At 38.7% G+C, this 13,113-nt stretch overlaps 1 protein-coding gene across 2 annotated transcripts in view; it reads left to right on the forward strand.

Moving 5' to 3' along the window:
* Nucleotides 1-13,113, forward strand: part of UBE2E1 (ubiquitin conjugating enzyme E2 E1) — a 79,732-nt gene that overhangs the window by 37,870 nt on the left and 28,749 nt on the right. The gene's annotated exons all lie outside the window — the stretch shown is intronic.

The raw sequence follows: 13,113 nt of genomic DNA on the forward strand, positions 1-13,113 counted from the left end.
GGGGGGGCGGCGGGGGGGGGTGGTGGGTAGAGAATCTGAAGCAGGCTGGAACCTGACACAGGGCCTGAACTCACAAACCATGAAACCATGACCTGAGCCGAAACCATGACCTGAGCCAAACCATGAGTCGGACACTTAAGCAACTGAGCTGCCCAGGTGCCCCTGTATTTTTAAATATTTTCTTGAGCTTTGCAGTGAAGTTCAGATGCATTTCAGTTACTTGAAAATAGTCTGATTCTTTTGAGACCTGCTTTTAAGCTTTATTAAGAGTGATCAGAACAGGGGCGCCTGGGTGGCTTAGTCGGTTAAGCGTCCGACTTTCGCTTAGGTCATGATCTCGCGGTTCGTGGGTTCGAGCCCCGCGTCGGGCTCTGTGCTGACTGCCAGCTCAGAGCCTGGAGCCTGTTTCAGTCTGTGACTCCCTCTCTCTCTGACCCTCCCCTGCTCACGCTGTCTGTCTGTCTCTCGCTCCTAGAAATAAATAAAAAAACATTAAAAAAAAAAAAAAAAGAGTGATCAGAACAGAAATGAAAGCTAACTTTTCACTTCTGCTGAGGCAGTACCAATCTGAGTATTTTACCCAATGCCCTGGGAATTATGAGGTTTTACTTCTTTACAGACTATTCTTAATCCTGAGGTGGGCCTGGAAATTGTTCTTTCTATTCCAGCTGGGTATTCTTTTCCCTCCTATCTGGATAGTGAGTATTGTGTCCTCTCATGCCTGCATTGATCAGTATTTAGCCAGATACTTTGGGGGGGACCCTTTAAGATCTCTAGAGTCCTCTTCCTGTGCAGCCTTTTTTTTTTTTTAAGTAGTCTTCATGCCCAATGTAGAGCCCAACAGCAGGCTTGATCTCATGGCCCTGAGCTCAAGACCTGAGCTTGAGATGAAGAGTTGGCTGGGGTGGCTCAGTCGGCTAAGGGTCCGACTTCCACTCAGGTTGTGATCTCACAGTTCGTGGGTTTGAGCCCCACGTCGGGCTCTGTTCTCACAGCTAGCTTGGAGCCTAGAGCCTGCTTCAGATTCTGTGTCTCCCTTTCTCTCTGACCCTCCCCTGCTTAAGCTGTGTCTCTCTCTCTCAGAAATAAATAAAACATTAAAAAAATAAATAAAAAGAGTTGGACCAGCTGCACAACGGACTGCGCCACCCAGGCGCCCTTATGTAGCTCTGTCTTTTCCAGTACTTGTGAGCTATAGGCATTGGGGTTGCCCCTTCCTGTACTGCAGGGGCAGTCGTAGGTCTCCCTGTGTTTGTTTTTCTTTCTCAGTAATCACTGCCCTGAGCTGAGCTTCTTCATGGCCACTGTCTACAAACTATTGTTTTATATATTTGGGGTTTTATGTTTTCTTTTTTTAGTTGTTGAAGGTAGTAGGGTAAGTTTGGTCCCTGTTATTCCATCTTGGCCAGAAGCTCAAATGACTAAAAGACCCATGACTTTTTTTTTTTTTTGTAAATAAAAATCAGTCATTTGAAAACAGTACTTTTATCTTATTCTAGCTTTTATACATTTATACTGATAATATTTACTTTTAGAAATGCTGGCAAACTGAAAAGATTGAAAGGATATAAGGAATTACTGGATTCTTGCTATAATGAGTGTGGGGAGGCATTAAACTCAAATGTTTATGTTTCAAATTTTATGTGCTTAAATGAGTAAGATTTTATTTATTTATTTTTTAAGATTTTTTTTTTTTACTTTCTAGGAGAGAGAGACAGCATGAGCAGGGGAGGGTCAGAGAGAGAGAGAGAGTCACAGACTGAAACAGGCTCCAGGCTCTGAGCTGGCAGTCAGCACAGAGCCCGACGCGGGGCTCGAACCCACGAACCGCGAGATCATGATCTAAGCGAAAGTCGGACGCTTAACCGACTTAAGCCACCCAGGCGCCCCAGTAAGATTTTATTTAAAATTCATGTTGACATTTGGAGACTGATAACTATTTCTGGCCATGTCAACTGCACTTTGTAATTAGAATTTTTAATTGTTTTAGACTTGATTTTTTTTTTTTAACCCCCTCATACTGGTTTAGGATTACATGTGTGTTGAGTACATGTTAATTCTAATATGATACAGGTCAAGTCACTTTAGAAGAGTATATTGTATGTATTGATTATAGTAGGGTTTAAATGGCTACATTGTTATATATTACATTTCTACTTCAATGTTTCTGTTGGATTTGCAAATCTATTTAAAATTTTTTTTAATGTTTTATTTATTTCTGGGGGGGGCAGCGTGAGCAGGGGAGGATCAGAGAGAGAGGGAGACACAGAATCCGAAACAGGCTCCAGGCTCTGAGCTGGCTGTCAGCACAGAGCCTGATGCGGGGCTCAAACCCACGAACCCATGACCTGAGCCGAAGTCGGACGCTTAACCGTGTGAGCCACCCATGCGCCCCTGCAAATCTATTTTAAATCTAATAAGGAGAAAATGTAATGTCATATATTCATCTTTTACATTTTTTCATTTTTAAAAATTGCCTTTTCTAAACCATTGCCATTCAGTTCTAGGATTCTGAAGCCACACTTGTAGTCACCATTAACCAGAAAAGCCACATGGCTACTACTTTTGAATATAGTGTTACACTGTACTATTGTGACACAAATTTGAAATCTTATGGGTTGGTAAGTGAAAATACCACATGCAGTTGCAAGTCCCAGTTTTATATCCTTGTCCTAGATCTTTCTGGTTTGTGGAAGTATGTTTGGGTCATAGTGGTTTGGAGTTCTGGCAGGAGAGGAGTGAGGTGGGTGGTGAGGATGGGGTAACTGCTGTCGGAAGGTAAAAAAAAGAAGTCTCTTTTTAAAGACTTTAGGCACACAATTTAGTACTTTGATTATTCCATTGCTTATTATACTGATGATTATTCTAGTGATTGGTAATTTACCTCGAAACATTTATTGCAACTAGAGAAAGTAAATACGGTGTAACTTTTAGTTTGACTTAGTTAAACGGGTGGCAAATCTCACATTTAATAGGCTTTAAATTAGGATCAGGTAAGAAGGTAGATTTGAACTGTTTCATGGCCCACTGAGGTTTTTTGGCCTTGTGGTGTTTTTTTAGAATAGATCTTTTCATTTCAATTATCTTATATTTGCTTTAAATATTCCCAAATTCTTTTTATAATAATTTGAGATAGGCAAATGATGTTTTAGGCCTCCTTTTGTTATAGCAACTGAATGCAGAGCTTGAGGAAATAAATCTGTGTCTAGTTTTATACACAGTTCTGTATCAGAACCTAATAGCAGTTTTGTGATATGAAATCTCATTACTATAAGTTACAATTATTTTTTTAGATTTTTAAAATTCTGATCTTTTAAGTTTATACCTAAGATGGTATACTTTTTGAGAAAATGGAAATTCCTCATTTTACAGCACTAAATGGGATAGACATTTTATAACGTAGACTCTTCTGGAATAGATATTCACATGCTCAGTTTTTTCTTATTGATATCTAATTTTGACCTCTGAGGAGAGCAGTGGCTTATCTTATTTAAGTAGAGAACCCTATAAAGTATAGTTATAGTATAATTACTATGAAGTTTACCATGTACTATTATGTGCTTTATGTACTGTTTGTATAAAAGTATGTATAGATATATATAATTGTAAAAAATACTATTTACTACCTTAATATACCACTGTATAGTCTATATAAATGAATATTTTAAAATATGTTATAGTAGTATGTAGTATGATACAGAGCTGTTTTTCTGGCAAGGGCATAGTTTGAAGACAACTTCCTTAAAATTTCTAAGATTAAAATTGACTTTCTTTGGGAAGCCGTCTGTCGCCTCATACTCAATTTTGTTGGGGGTGAAGAGAGGGTCAGGGGAGGCTGTTAGGTTACCATAATACCTTGCTGTGGTCTGTGTAATCATGAAGATAATACCAGTCTTGTTAACTACAGGATATGCAATTCTGCTAAATGTTTATTTATGGACGTTCTGAACTGTGCACAGCATTGTGCTGCTGATAAAAATGAGAGGGCCACTGAATCGCACAACTCTCTGGAGCACCATTCATGACACTCTGGATTTTATAGTTTTGTTGTTTTATTTGGTTTGTGAGAAAGAGAGTGAGTGGGGGAGGGACAGAGAGAGACAGGGAGCGAGAATCCCAAGCAGGCTCCACACTACCAGCACAGAGCCTGATGTAGGTCTCGAACTCAAGAACTGTGAGATCATGACCTGAGCTGAAGTTGGATGCTTAACCAATTGAGCCATCCAGACGCCCCCAACACATAGTCCACTGTCAATAAAAGAGAGCTATAATGATGTACTCCCTACCTTCTTCACTCTCCCCTTCCACATTCATTTTTACCTCTGCTTCCTATTAGTTTCCTTGGTCTTAAATCAGCATCTTTCCGCTTTCCCTAGAGCATTCATGTCATTAGCGCCATGCATGTCTTCCATGCCACAGTCACCTTTAATAAATAATGTGGCATTTACGACAGCGGACAATCTGGATAACTCTCATGTCTACCTCCGGCCATCCTCGACTGCTCTCTGGAGTGTTTTCAACCAAACACTAGAACTTAACAAAGCATGTCTAAAACCTAGTTCCCTCACCCAAATGCTTTTCTTGTGTTCCTTTATCTCTTTAATGGGATCTTAATGCCATCTTTATCATGCATTCTGGTTGTACCAATTCAGGATGTCTTCATGATAGTTCTTTCACCATTTATAATTTTTTTATGCTTAGGGCTTTTTTAATGTTACATGTAAAACTGGAGTATGTAAAAATAATCAGTGGTAGAGCCGTGTGTGTGTGTGTGTGCGCGCGTGTGTGTGTGTGTGTGTATGTGTGTGTTGGGGGAAAGGAGGGGTCTCTCCCAGGCTCCAGCAGCTGCCTTGGTGTTTGGTAGTGGTCCCACTACCAGAAAATAAAAACGGACACTTTGTGTAAACCAAGTTTCTTCTTCTTACTATTTTATTCCATTTTATCCTCACTTTCTACTCCTAATTAATACCCAAAGCTCTCATTCTAATGTGTTTCTATACATTATTTATATGTGTTCTTGCCAGTGTATTTAGTGTGTTCGTATTTTTAACATACATAAATGCTGTTATCTCATTTTGTTTCCCACTTTTTTTACTCAACACCGTATTTTAAGTTCTCACTGTTGCTCTGCAAAGTCTAATTCGCGGCTGGAAACTGCTACATAATATTCCATGAGGTGTATATCCATTCTGTCTGAAGAAGTCTGGGTTGCTTCCAGCTGTCCCTCACCACTGGCACAGCAGCAGGGAGGATTCTAGCATATGTCCTTTGATGGACCTAAGAATTTAGCCAGATTGTAGGGAGTCACAGAGTTCGCTTAAGTTTCATTTTACTGAAGTTGTGCCACATACTCTCGAGAATGGTTGTATTCTTCTCTGTGCCTGCTAGTTGCAGGGCAGGAGAGTTCTTGTGTCCCTCTATCTCCTTAGCATGATCTCATGTTCAGCTTTTTATAATTCTGTAGGTATAGAGTAGTGTCTTACAACTTGATTTGCATTTCTTGGATTATACCACTAGTTAGTCTCTTAATAACTGTTAGATTTTTGTGTATCCTATTCTGTATATTGCCTAATCAGATCATTTGCCTACTGCTTCTACCAAAGTTCTATTTGGCTATGTTAGATATTTGTTCTAGGTTTTGCATAGATCTTCTCCCTCTCTGACCACTATCTGTTAAGCCTATAGTGTATAGGTAGGTGGTATTAAATCTTTGTTACAAATTTAATGCTATTCCAGTCTAAATTCCACTTGGGATTTTAATTTTTGAGGTAACTGTGTAAACTATTTCCAAATTTAGGTGTGGAGAATGTGCTCGGGAACAGCTAGGTCAGTCTTAGAGAAAGAGTAAGTTGGCAGGGAGTACAACTGTTTTTATTGCCCTGACCTTGTAGTAAGATAGACAAATGAAGTAGATTTCAAGTGCTCAGAGATAGACACATGTCAATTTGGATTTTAATATGTGATTACTATGGTACCCAAAAAACAGTAAGGGAAAGGATAGATTGTTTAATAGATGGTGTAGGGAAACTGACTCACTAATATGGAAGTATTTCTACCCTATATGGAGGATTCCTATTCTAATAACCACACATGAAGAAAGTTCTAGATAGATTAAAGGTCTCCATGTGAAAGGTAAACTACAAAGTTAAAAAGGAAAATGTGGTAGTGTCTTTTTGGTAGGGGAGGTGATGGTAAAAAAAGAAATGTGACCCACAGGTCTTCCTAGAAGGACTTCTTAAGCATATCTTCAAAAGTACAAATCTTAAGGTAAAATGAAATTAATTTATCACATGAAATTAAAATGTTTTGGGGCACCTGGGTGGCTCAGTCAGTTAAGCGTCCGACTTCGGCTCAGGTCGTGATCTCGCATCAGGCTCTGTGCTGACAGCTCAGACCCTGGAGCTTGCTTCCGATTATGTGTCTCCCTCTCTGTTCTCTGCCCCTCCCCTGCTCACGCTCTTGTCTCTTTCTCTCAAAAATAAATAAACATTTAAAAAATTTTTTAAATGAAAATGGACTTCTTTTTATCGCTGGATTTTTTATTTATTTTATTGATCTCGCAGGATTTAAATGTCCTGCAGTGTATAGGAGAGGGGAGGCTAAATTGGCTATGCATGTATGTACTGTGTTGAAAGAAGGAATCCTTTCTGTTCTCTGAAACTATTCGCTTCTTACTCAGCTGTGAGATTACAAGTCTCCACATGGCAGTTTCCCCCTTTTATCAGCATCTGTAGATGAATAGTCTAGATCAGTTTTCTCTAAGTATGCTGTCTATGACAGAATTACACCAGGTGGTTATTAAAAATAGTAATTCCTCTTTTCTCTCCCTCTCCCTCCCGCATTGTTTCACTATATGGAGTGAAGAAGGATCTGCTTTTTTCTGAAAGCCTCTAGACCAGGGGTTGGCAAACTTTTTCAGTACAGGTCCAAACAGTAAATATGTTAGGCTTTGCAGGCCATGTGGTCTCTACTTAACTATTTAACTCTACCGATGGTACAAAAGCAGCCATAGATCATACATAAATGAAGGTACATGGAGGTGTTTCAATAAAACTTTACTTGTAGTAACTGGTATTAGTGTCAAAATATTTGCGGAGGGGAGCTCCTGAGTGGCTCATTTGGTTAAGCGACCAAATTCGGCTCAGGTATATGATCTTGCTGTTCGTGAGTTCAAGCTCCTCATCGGGCTCTGTGCTGATGGCTCAGAGCCTGGGGCCTGCTTCAGATTCTGTGTGTCCTTCTCTCTCTGCCATTCCCCTGCTCACACTGTCACACTGCTCTCTCTCTCAAAATAAATAAACCTTAAAACAAAACAAACAAAAAAAAGAAAATATTATTTTCTTTCAGTTACTTAAGAAATGTAAAATTTGCCGTTCTCAGCTTGTTGACTGAACAGAACAAGCAGAGGGCCTGACTTGGCCTGACTTCGCCTCCTGTGCATCACAGTTTAGCATCCCTGCTTCAGAAGGGCCCTTAGGTAACTGCAGTTTGAAACTCAGCACTCTGGATTATCTGATAAAATTGTTCTCTGTGTTATTTTGGAAAACTCCTTGATTTATGATAAACTTCCAGTACTTAAAAGAGAAAGTACTTCTCAATGGTCAAGAAGGAATGATGAAATAAATGTCTTGTGGTCTAATGTAACAATTGATTTTTTAATTGCTTCTTAAAAATGTTCAAGAATGGATAATGAAAAGAGAAGCTGGAGTGTTTAAGTTATATTTACTATATCCTGAAAAATACCATTTAAGGTGGCGAATTTAGAGTTGAAAAATAGAAATGGCCTTTTTTTCCTATTTAAGGTAACAGTAGTGCAGTGTCTACTTGTCGTTGCTGTTGTTTTGTTTTTTTCTTTTAAATTGATTTATCAGGATGAAGAAATAAGTCCCAACTTGAAATACTCTAAGGGCAGGGACCAGGTGTGCTGTGTGAGGTCAAAATGTTAGTCCTGTTATATTCACTTCTTCGTACTTCCAAAAGAGGAATTTGGTATAAAAAATTGTCATAATTTCTTCCCTAAGTTGATGAAATGGTTCTCCTGGTTGATGTTACAAGAAGAATAAAGTTCTTTTTCCTTGGGTCCATTAGTAGGTGGAGCATATAATTTTCACTGATAATTATGCCAGGGCAGTAGGCATAAAATAAAGCAGGATTATCCTGGGCAGACCAGGATGTGTCATTACTTTGTTCACCAAGCACATACTACAATACTAATTAACATAAAGGATGGGTGAGTCTTTTAATTTCCTACATGAAAAGAAGACATCCAGTAAATTAATGTCATGTTTCAGTAGAACATGATGTCAAAATAAGCACTTTGAAAGAAAGTAAGGGTGGTGATAAATATTAGTAGGATAACTATAACTGAAATGAAGTTTGTTTTTACTTTAATATTTTAAGAATGTATTTCATACACATGTGTATGTGTGGGTGTGTATACGTGTAATTTTTTTAAATTTTATTTTGGGGGCACCTGGGTGGCTCAGTCAGTTGAGTTTCTTCCAACTCTTGATTTTGTCTCAGGTCATGAGCCCCATGTCAGGCTCCTTGCTGAGCGTGGAACCTGCTTAAGATTCTCCCCTCTGCCCCTCTGCCCTGCTCACATGCTCTCTCTCTAAAATAAAAATTAAAGGGGCTCCTGTGAGGCTCAGATGGTTAAGCATCTGACTTCCTCTCGGGTCATGGTCTTGCGTTTGGTAAGTTTGAGCCCCATGTCAGGTTCAGTGCGGACGGCTCAGAGCCTGGACCTTATTTTGGATTCTCTAGGTCTCATTCTCTCTCTGCCCATTTCCTGCTTGTGCACGATCTAATGAACTCGCTCACTCGCTCTCTCAAAAATAAACACTAAAAAAGTTGAAATAAAAATTAAAATTAAATTTTATTGTAGAGGTAGTGATGGCACAGGATAGACAATTCACAAAGTTGAAAAGGGTAAAGAGAGAAAGTAAGTTTTCCCATTTCCAGCCTGAAAGGCAGTTGCTGTTGTCAGTTTGCTGTGCAAGTTACTTTAGGTATATTTCATTATAGAAATGCATACAGACNCTTAAGATATCTTGGACTTTTCCCACTGTTTTTACAACAGGACTTTGTAGTAGTATTGTGATTGATACATGAAGAAACTCAAGCTCAGACTCTAAAACTTGTTATAAGATAACATATATTTAGTATTTAGCTAGGCAGGTACTTAATAAAATGTTAGGTCTCATCTCTTGTCCAAGTTTATCCTTATCCTTAAGGAGCTCAGACAGAGGAGGATAATCACAGCCCATCTTCAAGAAAAATAATAGGACAATTAATTAAATGCCCAAATATGTGATAAGATCACTAACTGCCCTGGCAGGTTACACATGGGAGAAATAAAAGTGCAGTCAGGGAAAATTTTAGAGACCTGTAGGGAGATTGGGGAGGGATTTAAATGGAAGGCCAAAAGGGGACGACTGTATTAACAGTTCGAAGAACTGCAAAACTTTTCCGTAGTGGCTACGCTGTTTTACGTTTCCATCTCACATACACTTGTTATTATTTCTGTTTTATTATAGCCAGCTAGTGGGTGCAAAGTGGTATCTCAGTGTAGCTTTGCATTTTTCTAATAGCTATGATGTTAAGCATCTTTTTATGTGCTTATTAGCCATTGTATATATCTTCTTGGGAGAAATGTCTATATCCTTTGCCCATGTGAAAATTTGCTTTGTCTTTTTATGGCTGAGATTGAAAAACTCTTTATATTCTGTATAAAAGTCCCTTTCAGAAACCTGATTTGCAAATATTTTCTGCCATTCTATGGGTTGTCTTCATTTTTTTGATGGTATTGTTTACAGCCCAAAAGTTTGTGATTTTGATGAAGTCCCAGTTTATTTTTTCTTTTTTGGAGTTGTAGCTAAGATACCATTATCTGACCCCAAATCACAAATATTTCTCCTGTTTTCTTCTAAGAGTTTTATAGTTTTAGTTCTTTTAAGTCAGTGATAGTTTTTGGGTATGATAGGAGGAAGGGATCCAGCTTCCCTTCATTGTTTAGCATGTGGCTGTCTTACTGTGCCTGCACCGTTTGGTAAAAAGACTGTTCTTTCCCCCTGAATTGTCTTGGCAGTCTTATCGAAAATCAGTTTACCTTGGGGTGCCTGGGTGGCTCAGTTGGTTGGGCTTCCGACTTCAGGTCATGATCTCACGGTTTGTGGGTTCGAGCCCCACATCGGGCTCTGTGTTGACAGCTCAGATTCTGTCTGAGAATCTGACAGAATTCTGACAATCTGCTTCAGATTCTTTCTCCCTCTCTCTCTACCCCTCCCCCACTCATGCTCTGTCTTTCTGTCTCAAAAATAAATTAAACGTTAAAAATAAATAAATAAGTGAAAGAAAAGGAGTTTACCCTAAATGTGAGGGTTTATATCTGAACTCTCAGTTCTCTCCCATTGATCTGTATGTATGTAGTGTTAGGCTAGTACTATACTGCCTTAATGTCTGTAGCTTTGTAGTAAGTTTTGAAATTGAGACATGTGAGTTTTCAAACTTACTCTTTTTTGAGATTGATTTGGCAATTCTGGGTCCCTTGCATTTTCATATAAATTTTAGCATCTGCTCACCAATGTCTGTTTTTAAAAAAAAAATCCAGCTGGAATTTTTATAGGGATTGCATTGAATCTTTGGAACAGTTTGGGAGATAACTCTATCTTAATATTGAATTTTGATCTGAGAACCTGAGATGTCATTTCAGTTTTATTTAGGTCTTGTTTAATTTCTTTCAGTGATGTTTTGTAGTTTCCAATATACACATTTTGTACTTCTTTTGTTAAGTTCATTCTTTGTGATGGTATTATAAATGGAATTAAAATTTTTTTACTTTGCCATTATTCATTGGTAAAATGTATAGAAATTCAGTCAACCTTTTTGTTTTTTTAACGTTTATTTTTGAGAGAAAGAGTGCAGGTGGGTGAGGAGCAGAGAGAGAGAGATCAATAATCCCAAGAAGGCTCCATGCTGTTTGAACAGAGCCCAGCACAAGGCTTGAACTCATGAACCCAAGAGATCATGACCTGAGCCGAAACCAAGAGTCGGAGGCTAAACCATCCGAGCCATCTAGGCTCCCCTACAGTCAACTTTTGTATACTGATTTTGTACTCTAAAACCTTTCTCAGCTCGTTTATTAGTTTAATAGTTTTTCAGTGGATCACTAAGGATTTTTCTAGACAAGATCATGTTATATGTAAATAGAGATGGCTTTGCTTCTTTTCTGATCTGAATGCTTTTTACTTCATTTTCTTGCCTAATTGCACTGGCTAGATCTTCCAGTACAGTATTGAATAGCAACAGTGGACATGTTCATCTTGTTCTTGATCTTGGAGGGAAAGACTCAGTGTCTCATTATAATGTATGATGTTAGATGTGGGTTTTTCAAGTGTCTTTTTAAGACTAATCTTTAAAAATTTTTTTAGTGTTCATTTTTTGAGCGAGAGAGAGAGAGACTGTGAGCAGGGGAGGGGCAGAGAGAGAGGGAGACACAGAATCTGAAGGAGGCTCCAGGCTCTGAGCTGTCAGCCCAGAGCCCTACTCTGAGATTGAACTCACCAACTTGAGATCATGACCTGAGCTGAAGTTGGCCACTTAACCTACTGCTGAGCCACCCAGGCACTCTTAAACTTTAAAAAAAATTTTTTGATTTATTTTTTTTAATATACATCCAAGTTAGTTAGCATATAGTGCAACAATGATTTCAGGAGTAGATTCCTTAATGCCCCTTACCCATTTAGCCCATCCCCCTTCTCACAACCCCTCCAGTAAACCCTCTATTTGGTCTCCATATTTAAAAGTCTCTTATGTTTTGACCTCCTCCCTGTTTTTATATTATTTTTCCTTCCCTTCCCTTATGTTCATCTGTTCTGTGTCTTAAAATCCTCATGAGTGAAGTCATGATACTTGTCTTTCTCTGATTTTGCTTAGCATAATACCCTCTAGTTCCAGTAGTTGCAAATCATAAGATTTCATTCTTTTTGATTGTCGAGTAATACTCCATTGTGTGTGTGTGTGTGTGTGTGTGTGTGTGTGTGTACACATACACATCTTCTTTATCCATTGATGGACATTTAGGCTCTTTCCATACTTTGGCTATATTGATAGTGCTGCTATAAACATTGGGGTGCATGTGCCCCTTCAAAACAGCATACCTGTATCCCTTGGATGAATACCTAGTAGTGCACTTGCTGGGTCATAGGGTAGTTCTATTTTTAATTTTTTGAGGAACCTCCATACTGTTTTCTAGAGTGGCTGCACCAGTTTGCATTCCCACCAGCAGTGCAAAAGAGATCCTCTTTCTCTGCATCCTTGCCAACATCTGTTGTTGTCTGAGTTGTTAATGTTATCCATTCTGACAGGTGTGAGGTGGTATCTCATAGCGGTTTTGATTTGTATTTCCATGATGATGAGTGATGTTGAGCATTTTTTCATGTTCAGTTGGCCGTCTGAATGTCGTCTTTGGAGAAGTGTTTATTCTGTCTTTTGCCCATTTCTTCACTGGATTGTTTGTGTTTTGGGTGTTGAGTTGGATAATTCTTTATAGATTTTGGATACTAACTCTATCTGTTATGCCATTTGCAAAAATCTTCTCCCATTCCATGGTTGCCTTTTAGTTTTGCTGATTGTTTCCTTTGCTGTGCAGAAGCTTTTTATTTTGATGAGGTCCCAATAGTTCATTATTGCTTTTGTTTCCGTTGCCTCTGGAGATGTGTTGAGTAAGAAGTTGCTGCAGCCAAGGTCAGAAAGATTTTTGCCTGCTTTCTTCTCTAGGATTTTCATGGCCTCCTATCTTACATTTAGGTCTTTCATCCATCTTGAGTTTATTTTTGTGTATGGTGTAAGAAAGTGGTCCAGGTTCATTTTTCTGCATGTCACTTTCCAGTTTTCCCAGCACCACTTGCTGAAGAGACTGTCTTTATTTCATTGGATATTCTTTCTTGCTTTGTTAAAGATTACTTGGCCATATGTTTGTGGGTCCGTTTCTGGGTTCTCTATTCTGTTCCACTGATCTGAGTGTCTGTTTTTGTGCCACAAACTTTGAAATTTTTATGATACAGTTTGTTGGTATTTTTCTTGTGTAGCTCATACTTTTTGTGTCCCAGT

The sequence above is a fragment of the Crocuta crocuta genome, unplaced genomic scaffold (genome assembly GCF_008692635.1).
Source record: "Crocuta crocuta isolate KB4526 unplaced genomic scaffold, BGI_CrCroc_1.0 scaffold253, whole genome shotgun sequence".
Taxonomy (NCBI): domain Eukaryota; kingdom Metazoa; phylum Chordata; class Mammalia; order Carnivora; family Hyaenidae; genus Crocuta; species Crocuta crocuta.